Raw genomic sequence first — 17,955 nt, forward strand, 5'->3', positions numbered from 1 at the left:
CAAAAAGCATTTCCAAGATCAAAGGATATTTCAACTCTGCTGGCAATGTTTTGCTAGAATCTGTGTTGAAATTCTTTTTCAGAGAGCATCATCTCTCATTTCAGGTCAACAGATTATTAACAGCATGAAAACAAATCTATCCCATGACATCCATCTCTCCCTTCCTATTTCTAATTTGATTGGAATTCCTGGCAAGATATTTAAAAACAAATACAACTTACCTGGATTACAAAGCAATCTACAAAGGAAAATTCAATAAAACGTACTTAGAGGATAAATACGTTCTAATAGTAAGTGTTGAGGAAAGAAGACTAACATAAGGAATGTTGCAAATGTTCAGAAAAGAGAAAGATCATAATTTAGAGACAGTATTTTCAAAAAAGAAAGAAACTACAGTGGTACTTGACAGTCACTTATGTTTGGATAAAAAGGAAAAAAAGGATGGAGTATCTACAGTCAGAAAAACAAAGGCAAGGGAAATGAAATGGAGCTAATATAACAGGAATGAAAATGTGGAGGAGGAAATTCAGAAAGCCTGCTTGGAAATGCTCAAATAAATCAGCATAGATTTGTGCTGACACATTGCTGCTTTCTTATCTGGAGACTCTGTACATGCAAGGTATGTCCTCTTAGCCTAGAGGTAGCAGTGTTTACACTGATACTGGGATTTATTATATGCATATATACAAGCACAAGATTGTTTGCCCTTTTCCTTGTTTGCTTTCCAAACCCTCTACTATGAGCCCTTTAATCATTGTGAACTTGATATGTTATCAGTTATATTTTAACCACTTAATTGATTCTTTCCTGAACATAAATGAGAGCCATATTGAAGTTATAAGAAGTTATTAAGAAGAAGTGAACTTTGCCAAGATGTCTAAGAAATGGGCCTCTCTTCTTGCACTGTTTTGTTATTTCAGCTGTGGTTCTGTGGAATGGTGCTCATGTGGCCAATGAAATACAGTCGTTGGATCAATTTAAAGACAATCTTGGATGAACTTGCTCAGAGGGGCCATGAGGTGACTGTGCTGGTATCTTCAGCTTCCATCCTCGTAGATCCCAGCAAACAATCTGCTCTTAAATTTGAGGTTTATCCTACATCCTTTACTAAGAATGAACTTGATTCACGTTTTATGAAATGGATCAAGATGTGGTCATATGAGTTACCAAAGAGTACATTGTGGGCATATGATTCAAAGATGCAAAAAACATACCATGAATATTCTGATACTCTTCAAAAGCTCTGTGAAGATGCAGTTTTGAACAAGAAACTAATCAAGAAACTACAAGAATCCAAACATGATGTTGTTCTTGGAGATGCTGTTGCTCCTTGTGGTGAGCTGCTGGCTGAACTACTTAACCTACCTTTGGTCTACATGCTTCGATTTAACACTGGTAATACATATTAAAAACTCTGTGGAGGTCTTATATTACCTCCTTCCTATGTACCTGTTGTCATATCAGAACTTAGTGACAAAATGACATTTAGGGAGAGGATGACAAATATGTTGTATTTCCTATATTTCGACTTTGCATTTGAGACTTTTAACAAGAAGAAGTAGGATAAGTTTTACAGTGAAGTATTAGGTAAGTCAGTGGTTTATTTATTATATTTTCCCTACAGTAGGTGGAAAGAGACCTTACTTTCTTTGCCTGCGTTAGAGTGTGTATACATACGTATACGTATATATATTTGTGTGTGTATATATATATGTGTGTGTGTGTATATATATATATAAAATAAAGAACTTATATTTTCTTAGTTTTATGTCAAAATGGATATATGATAATTTCTTAGTCAGAATTTATCAATCATTCAAGAAATCTGGTGAAAATTGTTCTAGAATTCTGTGACCCTGGAGCTGTAATACCATTTGACATTGATTCACTATATTAATATTCTTAGGGTTTGTTTATTTAAAGAGCTACATATGTACTATATTTTTCATAAAACAATTTCTCTGGTATTTATTGCTGTATAAACTACCATCCTAAAACTTAGAGTTTAAAACAGCAACCATATTATTTGTTCATGATCCTGTGGACCAGCAATTTGGGTTGGGCTCAGTGAAATATTTCTTCTTTGGGCTTTGCTTGGCCCAAAAGCAAGACACTTTAATTGTCTCCTCCATCTGGCCTCTAGAACAGGCAGCCTGTGCTTTTTCAGATGAGAGCAGAATTCCAGAATAGCTTATCTGAATGCTCTGGGCCTAGGCTTGGAAGTTGGAAAGAATACATAGCCATTTTTAATATACTACAGTATGAAACTCCATTAAATATATTTATTAAATCAAGAGAAGGTCAGCCATGAGGAAATATATTTTACCAATATGCTTCTAGTAAAAAGTTTACTTTATGTATAAGAAAGTATGCCTACTTGGTGAAAACTGTATGATTACTTGTATTTAAAATTAAATATTTCTATGAGCTCACAGCTAAGGCTCCTTTCAGCTTTCAGAATCAAAGTCTCTGATATCTCTCTTCCAGATTCAATTTTTCTATTATATTTCTGAACTGTCTCTTTGGTTTAATCATTTAATATCTCTATTAAGAGGAAAACTGCTTAGTTACAGATAAGTTGTTTCTGAGCATTGTCTAGTATTACTCCTTCCTTCTCAATGTATTAAAAATCATCTGCCAAGTAAAGCTAAAACTTTGGGGATTATTTTAGAATTATCCGTGTCTGTTTTCTGATCTAAAATTACTACTTGCCCTTGCTTTAAAAAACAAAGCAAAATATGGGGTCTAGTATATTTTTCATACCTGAAAAATTTCTGCACATGATTCTGTAAGCACATTCATTCAATAACAAACATTTACTGATTTCTGCTATGATTTTTGTTTCCAGGAGTCAGAAGGAAATTAATAAACATTTATTGAGAATTTACTCTCTTCCAGAACATCTTCTAAGTCCTTCATATTTATTAATTCATAGACAATATGTATAGAAATCCTTTTTATAGGTACTATTATTCTCCTCATTTTACGGATGTGGAAACTGAAGTACAGAAAGCTCAGGTAACTTACCCAAGTTCTCATGGGGAAGAAGTGTTGGGAATGGGATTGAAATATAGCAGTCTGGCCCCTGAACCTAATCCCTTTGCATATTGCATTAACTGATAGAAAAGAGAGAGACTCTGACTTCAAAACTCCACATATTACTTGTAGAGACTTGTGCAAAGCACCAAGTATAAGACAATATAGAAGATCAAGAAACTTAGTTTTTCTTGATCTGGGAGATCTTTTTAACAGACACTATCCATTGCCAGTATATATCTTTCAACTAACCAAACTTTGTGTTGCTAAGAAAAGTGCTCCCTCATCACCATTTACTCATATATATAAAGCATCTTTTTGTTGAGCTCTATGGTAAAAATTTTGAAAATCTAGAAAAAATATCACTTTCAAATGGAACTTAACCATCCTTAGCATAAATGTAATAATTATTATCAATGGATAAGAAGGTATGTAAGGTTAATTTAAGATTACAGAGGAAATAAAGATCTGAGTTACAAACACATTAATCTTTGACTATATATAATGTTGTATGAGGGCATAGGAGGCAGTGGCCTAGAGAATAAAACCAAAGACCAAAGTTTCAAAAGCAAATCTGCTAAAAATTACTCAAGAATCACAGGTCACAGAAAACAAAGCCTTAGGTGAGATTCCAGAGCAAGGGTATGCAAGGTAATGTGAAGGAAAACAAGGCATGAAATGACAAACAATCAAAGTAGAAAGCTGGTTGGTAAGTGGGGTGGGAGGATAGTTAGTTGGCCCACAATAAAAGACTAAACAAATAATCCAAAGACCAAAGTTTCTAAGGTTAATCTGCTAAAAATTAATCAAGAATCATAGGTCATAGAAGATAAGCTCTTAAGTGAGATTCCACAGTCAGGGCATGCACAGTAACGTGAAGGAAAACAGGGATCAAATGGCAAACAATCAAAGCAGAGAGCTGGACGGTGAATAGGGTGGGTGAGTGTGTTGGAGGGTCTGTGGGAACTTAAGACTAAGCAAATAATCCAAAACCACAAAGAAGCTTAGGGGACATTTTAGGTAAATAAGGGGACACTGGTGCAAGAGATTGATGCAAATAGACTATTACAACAAAGTCACTTTTCCATCTTGACTTTCCAGAAGTTTTATGTCATTCCTTGAACAAGCACCCATCACAGAACTGCTGATTTATTCTAGGGATAGAAAGTGACAAAGGAGAACCCTTTGCCAAATCATGAATACTTAAAAGAGAGAATTTTCAACTTTTTTGCAGGTGAATCTCCCTTCCCACCCCTTCCCACATGCTTGGTAATACTTATTTTAATTTTTACATATATATAACTTTTCTGTAGACTAGAGACACCAATTAGGTATGGGAAAATACTTGATAGAATGAATGATGGGATAGTGCCTCAGGCTTCCATTCTTTACAGGCAGTTATCAAGCAGCCTTCGCTTTACGTTAAATCATATCCATGTCAGAATGGTTCAAGTCTCTTCAGAAATAAAAATTAAATGATACAGAGATGGAGGTGAAAGATATGATTTCTTTTAGTGCATCTCGTTCATCATGTACTTTCCTGATCACAGATGGTCCAGGACTATGGTCCTGCAATAAGCTTTCTTCTATAAAATGCACCAGGAAGAATGCATCTTGAAGCTATGGAAGGGAAGGTTTGTTGTTTCCTGGTGAGATCTGTGTCATTAGGGAGGACTGTTGAGCCACTGGGGTTTCTCTGCTTGCCCATCCCTATACCCCTAAGGGATATTTAGCTTCCCATGTGTAACTTGTTTATTCTCTGGTGCAACTGGAGACCAGATTGAGACAAATGTGAACAATGCAAATCTTCATGCTGCAGATCCATATTTAATGTGGGAAATCATTATGATATTTAGAAAACAACCTCGTATTCAACCAACTTACATCAATTTGGGGGGTTTTCTTCACTTCAATGAGTAGCAAATTGGGTTCTGAGCTGGGCCCATGTACCATGTGAAATCCTGTCACATGAGCCTTCCCCAGAGACTGAGGATCATCAAGTAGCAAAGAAAATAAAATATATTTAAATGCCATAGGATTAGTCAAAAGTCACAAATATCCCAAAAGAGATTCAAACTTCATATTATGAAGATGGAAAATGAGAAGATGGTCATTTGCAATGTAATATTCATCCTAAATACTTAAACAATTACAGAGAAATATTGACTTAGAAATATAATGTATCAGTTATCTTGAATTTGTAATACATGAAAAAAGAAAGAATCTTTGAACTTAGAAAACCTGCAGAAGTGAGAGCATCTTTTTAACTATTACGTCTCTCACTTACATGATTTTCTTTTCTATTTTTTTTTTTTTTTTGGTAGTGGTGTTTAACTGTTCACTTAAATTATAAAACACTGGCATAATTTGAACATCTTACTTACAGAGACCTCAAATATTATTCCTATATTTTCTAAGAAGAAATGGATATAAATTCACAGATATACATATTTTTCTCTCTCAGGAAGACCCACTACATTGTGTGAATTGATGGGGAAAGCTGATATATGGCTGATACAAACCTATTGGGATTTTGAATTTCCTCATCCACTCTTACCTAATTTTGAATTTGTTGGAGGTCTCCAGTGCAAACCTGCCAAACCCTTGCCTAAGGTAAAACTTTGGTGTCTTGAAAGAGTTTTTCTTTCCCAATCCTGATATTGTCTTATATAAAAGACATGAGGCAATACATAAAATTTCTTCACATCATTTCCTCGCATATTATGTGTTTCAAGTTTCATTATCACTGAAGAATCTGGGATACATAACAATTGTTAAAAGGACAAGAGAAATGCAGGATTATGTGGATATAACCACTATAAAACAGTCTTTCAGTGTCCAACACATGAAAATGGATAATTTTTTCAAAAAATATATATTCAGTGTCCACTAGGTGCCAGATTCTACACTCTGCACTGAAGAAGAAGAAGTCAATGAGATAGACACAGTTACTGCCCATGGGGAGCTTATAGACTTGTTTGTCATAAAAACTATAAATGTTAATAATATGCAATTATTTACAATAAAGTACAAATCATATTATAACTAAGATTGAGGTAGTATGGGAGCTCTTGTAGTATTTTATTCAGGTAAATTACAATCAGGTATTTAAAAGAATCAAATTCTGATAATGTCATATTCAAAGTGCAAACACATGCCAGTATTCAAAGGCTATGGGATCTGGTGCTTTAATACATGGTATTCTGGTAGCCAGCAAATATACAAAGGTCCCAATCCTGCCAGGAATACCTTTCCAATAAAATATTGATGTACAAGAAAAAAGGAGAAAAATTGAGGGGAAAAAAGGTTTTACTTACCTATCTTATTGAATTGTGTGAGAATAAAAAGTTCTAATACAGTCATTCTTTATTGTTTGCTGCTTCCGTATTTTTAAATTTTCCTAGTCACTAAGATTTATTTGTAACCCCAAAATCAATCCTTGCGGTGCTTTCATAATTATTCATGGATGTTCACAGAGCAGCAAAAATTCTATTCACCTGACGGGCATGTTCCCAGTTGAGGTCAAACAAAGTGATGCTCTGCCTTGTTGTACGGCTCTCACACTGTAAACGTGTCCCTTTCCCAGGCTATTTAATGTCACATTTTTTACATTTTTTGCCTTTTGTTGGTGATTGCACTGTTTAGAATGGCCCCCAAGGATGGTGCTGAAGTGATTTCTAGTGTTCCTCAGAGGAAGCAAGAAGGCTGTGACATGCCTTAGGGAGAAAATACATTTGTTAGATAAGCTTCATTCATTTCCATGAGTTCTAGCACTGTTGGCTATTAGTTCAATGCTAATGAATTGACAATATATATTAAACAAGGTGTCTTTAAACAGAAGCACACATGCAAAAAAGGTTATGTGTTGATCAGTTGATAAAAATGCTGTAATGAGAAGCTTGCAGGAACCTAACCTTCTATTTCCGCTGGGAGCAATGATTCAGTATTTGCTAATGAAGTGTTTGTGGCAAGTTCATAAAACATAATTACTACGAATAATAAGAATCGACTAAATATGCAAACCTCTTACACAGGAACATAGTATTTAATAAGTATTAGCTATTGTGATTTCAATTTGACTAGTGACCTTAATAACAAAAGGAATTCATTTTAGAAAACAAATAAGGAGATGAAAATGTTAAAATCTATTTGAAACTTTAAGCAGTTTCACCAGTGTCTAGACTGGAGGGATTCCTCAGATGTATGTATATATCTGACTGTGTACTGGTAAACTCCTGATATTGTTTCCAGAAACATTTCTGAATGCACTCCAGCTTTTGATCTGGTCTTACATGAGATCAAAGAAATTCACAGCACAAAACAGAGCAGAGATCATTGTAGTCTGAGAACATAACTTGTAGAAATCAGCATCTCTCAGGAGTTAGCTGTAGTGGGGCATTAAAAATCATTCAGTAGTGCATCAATAAGTTACAATTCTGTTCCAAACTTTTAAATTGCTTGCTCTCACTAGCTGGCTTGAAAACAAATATGGTAAGTAAGACATCAGGGAGGAAATGCCCTGTTTAATGTTAACCTGCACAACAGATCACAGAGTTAGAAATATAAATGAAAGTTTTCAATAATTTCATGTCGTGGATCCCAATTGTTTTATATACACACTGATTAGGTATTTTACCCATTAAATCACACCCTCAAGGAGTAAAAGCACCCAAAATAAATAGTTTACAAGCAAAATTTGTCACATGTATTATCAGTCATGGCTTTAGTTCCCTTGAAATATCTGGACCAGGATCAGGTACAATCAAATTTGTACTCAAAATTGAAGCATTCTATATAAAAATAATGTTAATACATGTCATTGTGCTTTCATTAGGACTTTAAATGAAAATAGGAAGAAACAAACTGCAGGAAATTTTGAAAATGTATTTCCTTAATATGAATTGAGATTAGTATTACCCACCCAATATTACCAAAGCATGTGCCAGAAAGAAAAAGGGTGACACTTTAAGAAAAGGAAAATTATTTCATAAATTCATAAATATTCCTGTCAATTAATAAAATATCACCAGAAAAAAAGTTAATAGATCAGAGTCTTAGCTGAGGCTCAAATTCAGGGAGTCTTTTTGCAGTGGTATCTGAAACACTAGGAAAGGTTGTGGCTAATAAATCGAGGGTTCTTATTTATGTACATAAAGGTGATTTAACAAGAGCCCTTTCCTTCTTTTACCAAAGTAATTATATGTAACCACATAAGCAAGTCGTATTACATGTAGCCTTCATAATCAGGAAAGCTTACCCCCAAAAAAAGACTTCCTGAAAAATTGCCAAGAAGAAAAGTGTAACAGTTCAGTAGCAATTATATTGGACACAGAGTGACATACAAATTCAGGAAGCCTAGTTGCAGATGCTCTTTCTCGTTATTCAAGGAATTCTCTTGGGAGTTTACATCCTTTTAATTCTTTAGTTATCTGTTACTTCCTCAAGAGAACACCAAAAAACAAACAAACAAAAACAAACCTGTTGATCAAACAAAGCTAGGTTTATTTGACTTATTAAAGGAAAGGAGAACAGCTTCTTGACAAGGTTTCATTACTGTCTCAGAAGAGGGAAGTCAGGGGAATATAATTCTAAGGTGTTGGGGCCTGGGTTGGTGATATCAAGGAGGGCTACGTAATGCAGGGAACTTGTTGTAACTGAGTCAAGTTTGCAATATAAATTTGGATTGCTGGACACAGTGAGGCGAGGCCTTGAATCTTGTCTTGGTATGCAAGCTATGTGTTTTAATGAGTAAACCATTTTAGTTGGTCACAGTCCTGTGATACCGGGACAAACAACTAAGCTATTCCTTCTAGATCTCAGTATTGTTTAACAGAGAACTGAAAAGAAAAAAAAAAAAGATCTATGCCCTGGTATTGTTTAACACATGGAATAAAAATTATACTACTTTTAGTACACATTGAAAAAAATTAAACCTATGGTGCTATAGTGTGAAAGATTCTCAAAGGACACTTCCTCTTTATTGTAATCTCTTGTTGAGAACTGATAAAGAACCATATTTGCCTAGTAATCTATGATATACATTGTTTAAAGAAAAAAATGTATTTTGTTATCACACATCTCCTTCTAAAGGGATTTAATGGTTTGGTATATTAGAAGATAAGACTATTCTAACAATTCTGTCTTTAGAAATGTATGTATTCATTTCCTCCAAACAAACTTAAAAAGAAGAAATGAAATAAAAAAAAAATATCTCTGTGCTAATGTCCTTTCATAGTGCAAAGAACTATCTATTTTCAGGAAATCGAAGAGTTTGTCCAGAGCTCTGGAGAAGATGGCGTTGCAGTATTTAGTTTGGGGTCAATGGTTCAAAACCTTCCAGAAGAAAAGGCTAACATGATTGCATCAGTCCTTGCTCAGATTCCACAGAAGTTCTGATAAATTGCTTTTATGCTGAACAACTACTTGAATGAGTCTCTTTGCAATCTGTAGAGTGGATCCATTAAAACGGTTTCTACAAAGGAGTGAAAATTTCATGATACAATTAGATCAAAATGAACTCATATGTCTGTTTTTCTTTTTAAGTCAAATTCTAAAATAGTGCAAGGGAGACACATTTCCTTAAATATTCCAGTTTAACTTTTATTTTGCTCTCAGAGACATTTATATATTAGAGACTATGTGTGAGGTTTCGTTGCTATTATGATAACAGTATGCCAGTGACACAGCAAGAATGCCCAAATCTTACCACACAAATCAAAGCTTTTCCAAAAGGGGTTCCTGGGGAACTGTGAAGTTATGAACAGCCGAGAGGCATCAAGTTATATTTCAGTTGGTAGCTGCATAAACACTCAATATTCAAAACAGAATTTTCGAAAAGGCTGAGTAGGAGAGTAAAGATTCAGACCCTTCCTCCTGTTCTTGCTCCCTCTTCTCCCAAGATGAAAACAATACATATCTTAAAACTACCCTTCCATGAAGAGACCAAGAGGGAGGCCTGGGCCTCCTGATTCCCCTTGATGTGGAATAGTGGGGAGGGACTAAAGAGCAGGCCCAAAGGGGCCAGGCTTTGTTTCCTGTTAAAGCAGAAAAGGCAATAGGAAGGAAGGGACATGGTCTCTGACTTGAAGTGCTCTTAGTCCTGGCCATCAGTAACTTGGCCTAATCAATACACTGTTCTGTCCAATTGGATTAACAAGGACTTTCTCAGAGGTGGGGGAAGGGGAGAGGCAAAAACTGGGAAAGCGTGGGTAAAGTCAGGTTTAGCATAGAGAAAAGTACAGAGGTTCTCCTTCCTGTGACATCCTATAGTTATTTTAATGAAATTGTGTGATCCATGTGAGCTCTCTCACTAGTGAACTACTTGCCACCTTCAGGCATGATCTAAACTGCCCCCAAACAACCCAAAATATTTTTATTTCTGAGAGCCTGAAATCAGGCAGACTGCCTTTAGAGGTAATAGATAGCCACCTGCCATTTTCTTAAAAATTTGCCCCACTAACCTAGGATTCCTTGGGATTTCATCCCATTTAGAAGTGAGAATTTCAGCATCAGTCACTACTTAGGGCTGGATGTCACATCTTCGATGCGTGAGGCATTCTGAATCCGTGTTTTCTATTGCATAAAATACAATTAGGTCTCTTAACAGCACAAGCTGCTAATTTGCCTATTCTAGCTTATTATGGTCAATGAAAATTAGTGTGATGTTATTTTTCTTTATTTTATCATTTGTCCTATTATTAATTCTGCAATCCTAGCTTTGTATTAAAAATATGTAAAACTGTAGATGGATATTTCCACTATTAATGCCTTCGGGGGGGAAAAACTGAGATAATGCCCTGGAAGATTTCTACTTAAAGATTACAGGAAGCAGTGTTCCTCCCATATGTAATCTAAAATATTTTATATTTCCTTTATAAGAAGAAAGAAATTTATCCCTTTGTCCTAAGTAGAAGAAAATATAGTTTTGCTGCAATATAAAATAGACAGATATAACTTCCCATCAAAATGCTTTACGGAGAAAGTGAACATAAGCAAATCCTCACCTATTCCCCTCAGAAAATGCTAAGCAAGCAAAGCCTTTTCTAGATTAAAACCACAAGTTTGTTATATGAAATTGTCACATGAAATAAAATTCCAGTTAAGGTTGTGTTTATACTACAGTTCTGATCGATTCCTGAATGCTTTTAATATTAAAATATTTCATTTACAAACTAATGTCCCTCAGCTCTTTAGAACTAACGATAGCAAATAATAAACTAATAATTTGTAGTAAACTCTACAAAAAGATAGCTGATAAATAGTTACCCAGATTTTTGGCATTTTGATTTTTTTTAACAGCACATTTTAACATTTCTGGGAAAAAATATCCACATCTGTTAATTGGAGGAAGCTGGGCAAGACTTCTTAGTAGACTTTTATTCAAAAATACTCTAAACCTGTGTGATCTTATTCATGGAGTGGAGCATTTTCTTCATCTTGATAGGTTGTGTGGAGATTCAGTGGAAAGAAACCAGATACATTAGGACCCAATACTAAACCCTTTAAGTGGATCCTACAGAATGATCTTCTTGGTAAGATTGTGGCAAACAAATAAAATTCTAATTAAGAGAAAATCTGAGGAAAAATAGTAGAACAGCAACGTAATGCAACATTTGCTTTTGAAAACATCGACAATTGGGTGGTAATTATCTCTCACCCATAAATTTTCAATAGTTTCTTGATTAGTCTTCTCACCTCCATGCTCTTCTACCTCAGATCTATCTTTCTTACTGCTGTTATAATGCTTTATTCCAAAAATATATAGGAAAACACCCCTACTTTTCTATGAACTTTCAGGGACTCACACTGCCTACAAAATAAAGTACACCCAATAGGATATGAAACACTTGGTGTTCAACACATCTATCATTTTCCCTTTATTTCCAAACACCTCCTGAGATTCTCCACACATTACCATAGTGAATCACTCCCTATACTCTTAAGAGACAATGTTTCTTCACCTCCGTGATTTCAAATGTGATGTTCTTTGAATCTGGATTCATTTCCACACTTGTTTACTAGACAAAAAACTTTATACTAACATCTCCTTTAATGTAAAGCTTTCTCTCATTTCCTCAGACAAACTTCTTTTGGAAATCCACAAATGTTTATATGACCCCATGAGCATAGTAATCCTGTGCAGAAAATATTGCCTTCTTTACTAGCTTATGCTGACAATTTCTATTTTTAACTATGGGACTCAAAATTTATTGTTTTTATTGATCTCTTTCTTAGGTCATCCAAAAACCAAAGTTTTTATCACTCATGGTGGTGGCAATGGCATCTATGAAGCCATTTACCATGGGATTCCCATGGTGGGACTCCCCATGTTTGTTGATCAACCTCATAACATTGCTCACATGGAGGCCAAGGGAGCAGCTATTAGATTGGACTTTAACACAATGTCAAGTATAGATTTTCTCAATGCACTGAAGACTGTCATTAATGACCCCTCGTGAGTGCAGCATTTTTTTTTAACTAGGTAGTGTTTATAGATAGGTTCTCTTTTCAGTAGTGAGTGTAAGTGTTGTCTTATTAAGAAGCTAATTTTGAAATCATTAAAATGGTATAACCAATCGAAAATTCACTTTTACATCCAACCAGACCGTTGTTTCAAAGATGCATTTTAATCCTATAGATGTCATGGGTAACCAATTAGTGCAACAATCTTCTATGCAAAAAATTTTAAAAGTTATGTAGTTTACTGTAAGAAGCACAAATTTTAAAAATGTGACTCAATTCACAGAAATAAAACTGATGAATGTGAAAGAAATATCAGAAAATATTTCAATTCGTTACTTAAAATTTCTAAAACTATAAAAATATTTTTGCTAAAAAAATTATTTTTTACTAATATCATTATTTTAATAGATTATGTAGTGAGATAAAATTTACTTACCATAACGTTTACCTCTTTAAAGTGTAAAATTCAAATATATTCGGTTTAGAGAGTTATGAAACCTTCACCACATCATCAGAATCTAATTTTAGAACATTTTAATTACCCCAAAAAGAAAACTTATACCCCTTAATCACTCTCCATAGCTTCATACACCTAAGCAAGATAGACAGATGATTGATAGATGGATAGACAGATAGACAGATAGAGATAGATAGATAGATAGATAACTGCGAATACACATTTTTCAAAAGCATATGTAATAAAATACCAGAATTGACCATATATTTGTCCATAAACCGAGACTCAGCAAATCTGAAAAGATTCAATTCATACAGTGTGTTCCCCAGGTCATACTGGAATTTAGTTAGAGATCACCAAAAAAATTTTTTTCATCTAAATTTTTGAAATTAAGAAATTTTCTTCTAATAATTCAAAGTCAATGAAAGAATCATAATGGAAATTTTAATATATCTAACTAAATGATAATGAAAATTAAACATACCAAGGTTTGTGGAATGCTGCAAAAGCTGTACTTAAATAGAAATTTAGATCCTAAAATGCACATGTATTACAAAAGTAAAAAGTCTAATAAGCAATGATCTAAGCTTACATTTCAAAATCTGAGAAAAACAACAGCAAATTAAACCAATGTAGAGGGAAGAAATGAACACAATAGGAAAATTAATTAATATAACACAAACATACAATGACGATGATCAATGAGTACAAAAATTGGCTCTTTAAAGAGACCAACAAAATTTATAAACTCCTGGCAAGTTGAATCAAGAATGAAATAAAGCAAGTACAAATTACCAATATCAGGAATAAAGAAATGACATTAATACAGAGCCATCAGACATTAAAATTTTTCATAACAGTGTATTAGGTGCAGCTATATAAACAATATTCTATATGATGAAAAAAAATAGTATAAAACACAGTAGTATAAAAAGTGATCCCAGGAGAAATCGAAAATTTGATTTGCCTAATATCCATTAAAGAAATTGAATCTTTGTTAAAACTATGAACACTTGCAAGTGAGTCTTTGTTAGAACTTCCAACAAAGGAAACTCCTATCCCAGATCCCTTCACCAGTGACTATTTCCAAATATTTAAGAATGAAATACCATCAATTTTACACAAACTCTTCTAGATAACGTCAAACATATTAACACTTTTCAAGTCATTTTATGAGGCCATAATATCCTTATGGCCATAATATCAAAATAAGACACGGACATCACAGGAAAAGAAAATTTGAAAACAATTCCTTTTCTAAATCAAATATTAGGTCACTAAATAGAGTACCTTTAAAAAAGAATAAAACATCATTACCAAAATAGGTTTATTCCAGGATTGAAAGTTTGCTTAAATGTTTGAAAATCAATTAATATAATGCAATAAATTGTCAACATGAAAGAGAAAAATATTATGACCATTTCAATGGTTAAAGAAAAATTTGGTAAAAGTCAATATCTGTTCATTATATTCAAAAAAACCCAAAAACCTTTTGCAAACTAGAAATAGAAAGAAACTTCCTTAATCTGATAATGATTATCAACAGCAACAACAAAAAAAACTATGCAAAATATTACACTTACTGGCAAAAAATATACAGCTTTATCCTCTTCCTCAGTCATCAGGATATGTAAATTAAAACCTCACTATTAATTCATCAGAAGAGCTAAAATTTAAAAAGACTAACACAACCAAGTCTTGACAAGGATGTGGAGAAACAAAGACTCTCACACACTTCTGGTGGGAACACAAATTAATAAACCACTTTAGAAAACTGTTTAGTAACATCAATGAGACCCAAACATACATGGACTTTTCTCTCAGCAATTCCACTCCTAAATATACGACTAACAAAAATGTACAAATATGTAAACCAAAAGACATATGCAAGAATTATAACCACATTACTAGTAATGGCCAGAAAACTGTTAACATCCCAAATTTCCATGGATTAAAGAATGAATAAATAATTTGTGGTATTGTCATACAAAAGAATACTATACAACAATGGAATTAACGAACATCTGCTACACAAAAGACAGACACAAATAAGTACACCCTATATGATTCCAGTATATATACAAGCAAAACTACTCTATGATATTAGAAAAAGGCTAGTATTTAATTTGGGGAAGAGAGTAGTGGCTGGAAGTGTCCACAAAGAAAGAGTGCTTCTGGGGAGCTTCTGATTCTGTATATCGTGATCTGGATAGTAGTTCGATTAGTGTTTTACCTTGTGATAATTTTCTAGCTAATTTTGAATTTCAATAGGTTTGGAATTTATTCTAAATGGAATGAGAAGCCAGATGGAAATCTTGAGCAAAGAGATGTAATAATCTGATATATGTTTGAAAAAAATCCTTCTGGCTACCAGTGGAAAAAAGACAGTAGAAGGTAGAAGAGTAAAAAGCACAGGGACCAGTGAGGAGGCATTTCATCCTCCAGGACGCTATTCCCCATTAAAAACTTCAAAAGCATCATGCTAAAATTGCATTTCCACCATCTGACCTACAGTGCTTATAACGGCTTGTATCATTCCCTCTGCTAGAAAAGATTTAACTTTCCTAACCTGGCCTTCTTTTTCGTTTTTTAACGTTTGTCAATCAGAAAATTCCAATTTAACAGCCAAACCCTCTATGAGACCCAAATAAAAATATACTATTGCTTCTGCAATTCTATGACATTTGAATTATTTGTATGATACTTTTCAAAAAACCATTAATGGAATTGATATGCTTAGACAAGTTAACTTCCTTTCAATGTTGCTATCTCTGTGTTTCTCCTTTAGATATAAAGAAAATGCTATGAAATTATCAAGAATTCACCATGATCAGCCAACGAAGCCTCTAGATCAAGCTGTCTTCTGGATAGTTTGTCATGCGCCACAAAGGAGCCAAACACCTTCGAGTTGCAGCCCATGACCTCACCTGGTTCCAGTACCACTCTTTGGATGTGGTTGGGTTCCTAATGGCCTGTGTAGCAACTGCTATATTTGTCATCGCAAAATGCTGTCTGTTTTGTTGCCAGAAGTTTAGTAAAACAGGAAAGAAGGAAAAAAGGGAATAGTTGTATCTGAGGCCTGAAGCTGGTGTGCGTCATAGATAAGGTTCCTCCAGTTTATTCCAGCAAGAAGTTGTGATGTAAATCTCCCTTCCTCAGGTAACAAAATGACTTTTCACAATTTAGCTTCTCAGATAGAAATTTGTTTTCAAGGGATTTAATACTCATTTAAGAGTTAGAAATATTTCATAACAAAAGAAAGAAAACTGGGGAAAAAAAAAATCAAAATACAACCATATGGGCTTATATTGGAATTTACAGTTCTAATTCACAATTTATACTAAAAAATATGTATTGAACTTAACTATGTTTCTAACATTGTGCATGGACACAAGAACATTTGCGAATTCTCAGAATATTTTAACTTCATGTTGGTGCAGAAATTTGTAGCTTTGTCTTTTGCTCAAGAAATGATTCAATAATTACAATTCTGTAGAAAGACTCACTCTTTCATTTCCTTTTGGGAGACCACTAATGCTGCTTGGCTTTTACTGTGCGTCCAGCCTCAGCATCACTCCTTACCTAAAGACATGGCAAGGCATTGTTTCTTTTCTTTACTTATTTATTTTTTTTTTTTGTGAGGAAGATCAACCCTGAGCTAACATCCATGCCAATCCTCCTCTTTTTGCTGAGGAAGACTGGCCCTGGGCTAACATCCGTGCCAATCTTCCTCCACTTTATGTGGGACACCGCCACAGCATGGCCTGACAAGCGGTGCATCGGTGCGCACCCGGGATCTGAACCCGGGCCGCCAGCAGTGGAGCGCACGCACTTAACTGCTATGCTACCTGACCGGCCCCAAGGCATTGCTTTCATTCAGCTTAAATCATTTCCCAGTAGAATGTTGTGGATATAGAAATATATCCACTGCCGACTGCTTCCTACTATAAATTTGAGCTGTTTGGGAAAGTCTTTGGTTTCACTAGTTTATTCTCCTTACCTCACAGCCCTTTAAAAGCATTCATCTGGTTGCTTTTACTCTCATTTTCGACCTTGGATAATGGACATAAGGTCCCAGTTGAAGGTTTGATAATATAGAGACTGTACTCTAAAGGGATTTATTAAATTTTCATTCTCTTCAAATGTGCGTGTACATACATATATCCACTGCTTTCAATAAAAGACACAGAATCACTTAGTTACTTACAGATGTTACAAATTCATTGTGTAAATTCATTGCGTTTGCTGAAGACAATTAATGATTGTTGTACTATAAAACCATACTAGATCAGCATGTCTCATTTCTTTCCCTCTTTTCTCAGAAGCCTGTTATCCTATCCCTCCCATTACCATAATATAAAAACATTAAATCATTTGGTATGACAAAAAATAATACAATTATGATTTTCTTTTAAACCTAGGCATGATATGACTGACCATAATTGATAGCAATGCAAAGAATACAAAATTCTGCAATTTGGGGAGGAAATAGGTAAACAAACCAGAAGGATTCTCAAGGCCCTCCCAAAACCAGCACGTCAGAGAATCACTTTATGATCGAAGTGATCCAGTTTGAGAAAAACATATCTGTCTTTATTGACCAAGAAGACCATCATCAAAGTATCATAACAAACAGCCTAAAATACCTGAATTTATTTTTAGAAAGAATTAAAACTTTGATGTTAAGGGAATTATAGGAAAAGTTTACAGCAGAATTTTCCACAGAATTCATCTAGATAACTGACATATTTTTAAAGAAATATACAACCAATATTGTGCTACAGTATATAATAATGTTAAAACATGCATATAGGCTTGAATTAATTTTCTTCAAATCTATCCTGCAACACATGTAACAGAAAAAGGATTGGTATTCACTGCATAGTGAGAAATCCTACACATCACAAACAAAAAGATAGTCCAAAATGAAAAGAGATGAAGGATGTGAAGAGGAAATTCACAGAAGTAAAAATGGCCTATAACATATAAAAGATGACAAA

The 17,955-nt window shown here is 34.2% G+C and overlaps 1 pseudogene; it reads left to right on the top strand.

The window, feature by feature from the left end:
* Positions 1–873: 873 nt before the first annotated feature.
* LOC101406595 (UDP-glucuronosyltransferase 2B31-like) lies at positions 874–16,251 on the top strand (annotated as a pseudogene).
* The last annotated feature ends 1,704 nt before the right edge of the window (positions 16,252–17,955 follow it).

This window comes from Ceratotherium simum, chromosome 8 (genome assembly GCF_057802395.1).
Source record: "Ceratotherium simum simum isolate JZ-2026a chromosome 8, ASM5780239v1, whole genome shotgun sequence".
NCBI lineage: Eukaryota > Metazoa > Chordata > Mammalia > Perissodactyla > Rhinocerotidae > Ceratotherium > Ceratotherium simum.